The following is a 2,500-nucleotide window of genomic DNA, read 5'->3' as shown; positions in this document are numbered from 1 at the left end:
AGAGAGAGAGAGAGTTTGATTTTATGCATTTTTAAGTTTTTTCCCTTCCGTTTGACAGTTTGTGTAATGAAGGGCAGTCTTTCATTGAAAAAGGGTTTTAGCGTTACGCTTTTGTTTTAGCCCTAAACCATAAAGGTTATGAATTATTTTATAGATTATGGTAAATGAAATTACTTTGGCTTTATCTGTTTAAAGGAGAAAAAAAAACCTTCATGTATGTGTATGCCTTTCACTGACAGAAGGTGAAATTCTCTCTCTCTCTCTCTCTCTCTCTCTCTCTCTCTCTCTCTCTCTGCTTAATGAAAACCTGAATTGTAAACTAATCGTTATGATTACACTGCAGCCTCCTGCATTTAACACCAGACGAAGAATCGAATTCATTTTAACCATTTGTGTACAGTTATCTTGGATGGAAGGAGCAGTTGTGTACTTGTGTGCTTAGTACCCTCTGACAGATTCCTGGAACACTGCTCAATATTTACAAAGCAGGGGGAATCTTTTATTTTATCAATTTTATTTTTGTTACTATTCATTTTATTTTTGCCAAGTATGCTTTATTCTTTTGAATGCATATATTTTCTATTAAACAATCTTATTTGTCTATATTTTTAACATTTAACGAAACTTATGGAAGCTATGAATATGTAAGCGTAGTATGGAGGAAAGGGCTGTCGGAAGGCGGTTGGGGAAATTTGCCAGCCATTTGATTTCCATTGTGGACCTATGAATCTTCTATAGTACAAGGTATTATGGTATATTTGTAATGCCATGGTGTTTGTCAAGTATTTCAGATGGTTTGTCCTCTTGACAAGTTTGGGCAAATGCTGGAATAAGCAAATTTTGGCTGCCATTATATAAAATTCTATTTTGTTCAATATCTCCAGAAACTGGCAAGATAACTTGTCATATGGAATGTCTATACCCATGTTTTTTTATGGTCAAAGATTAATATGACACAAAAACAGTTGTAAAATGTGTAGTTTTACTTGCGCAGACGCTTTGAGAAAAATATTCAAATCTTACAGAAGTAAATGAAATTCGAACAAATTGCAAATGGTTCTTCTAAGTTAAAAGGTAATGCTTATGTTCATACTCTATACTGTCTAGATAAAAACCTTCACCTAGGTGTTGCAAGTGACACTGGGAATCTGATACATCATCATCTCGAATCATGTACATATATGTGCTACAACTTACTATGATATGTAAAAATGTGTAATACTGGAAACATTGATACACATCCGAATCTATCTCTTGAAAGAAAAAATGCATTCCAGCCAATGTGACTATCATTCTAACTCAGGACATTGATAAAACATGCAAACAAGTCAAAAGTTAACATTTCATGCGAGTCTAGCACAAACCAATTAAGCTAGTCAGTGTCTGACTCCTCCTCAGAATGGTCACTGTCCTTTTCATTTGCTTGATCATTTGCTATGAATGGGTTATGACATCCGTCTGTGCCTCCACACATGCTGTAAATAGTGCAGGATAACTGGGTCCTTTGACAAGAGCAGGCTGTAGAGCTGCAGGCCTTGCCCTCTGCTTTGCAACCACAACTGAGGACATCAATTAGGCCTGGAGGAGCTGGAGGATTAGCAGCTAATGTGGGTGTTGGGACTCCATCCTTCACCTGCCATCCGAACTACTGATGTCCGCTGTTGGAGGGCCTTGCTGATCAGCTGCTTTCCATAATATCATTTGGAGATGTGCCCGCTGTACATGGAGCAGAAGGTTGGCGTCTGTAGGAGGCAGGGCCATGATACGCATTGGTTTTCCTTTCTTCTTTGTATACATCCTGTAGCGAGCTGCAATCATTGAGGTCTCTGATGGTTGACCATATAATGCTGTAAAGAACTGTTGGCCTGTTTGCAAAAGGGCATTTTCTGAGGCATCTATCACACCCAGTATCTCAGACAATTCAGGGAAGTTTCCTACCTGCGAGACATTGAGAGGACTGACTTTTCCTTTGTTAAATGGAAAGGACACTGTGTCACAACCAGTTAGCGCATGTATTCCTAACAGCTCTAAACACTTAGGACCAAGTTTCTCACTGGTTGCATTGATGTCTAAAATGTCTCCATTCCAGCGTTCCATCTGAGCTTTACATGTATGGTGCAGTTGACTTTTCCAAACCCAGTAAACCAGCAGTACTAAGACATCCGTATCATCACTGAGGATTCTGACTACTCTGTTACACTCGGCTGCCTTCAAGAAGTATGTTATCATTGTGACATCAGCTTCATCTGTAAAAAACAGCCGTCTTCTTGACTTTCTACCGTTATTTTATCTCCCATGTTGAAAGAGGATATTACTCTAGACAGCTGCCTTTTGTTGTGTTCTTAATAATGGCGTCTCTATTTGGGAGTGGACGGCTGATAGTCAGGTTGTAGTTGGTGCTATCTTCACCACCACGTCGCCTTCTCTCATGGTCTTTGGCTGATAGATAATGATAGAGTGAAACATGGGTCTTAATACTCTCAACAAGGATAGATGCATC

Source organism: Palaemon carinicauda, unplaced genomic scaffold, assembly GCF_036898095.1.
Source record: "Palaemon carinicauda isolate YSFRI2023 unplaced genomic scaffold, ASM3689809v2 scaffold336, whole genome shotgun sequence".
NCBI lineage: Eukaryota > Metazoa > Arthropoda > Malacostraca > Decapoda > Palaemonidae > Palaemon > Palaemon carinicauda.
The sequence above is the reverse complement of the archived record's forward strand: the minus strand, read 5'-3'. Positions refer to the sequence as shown.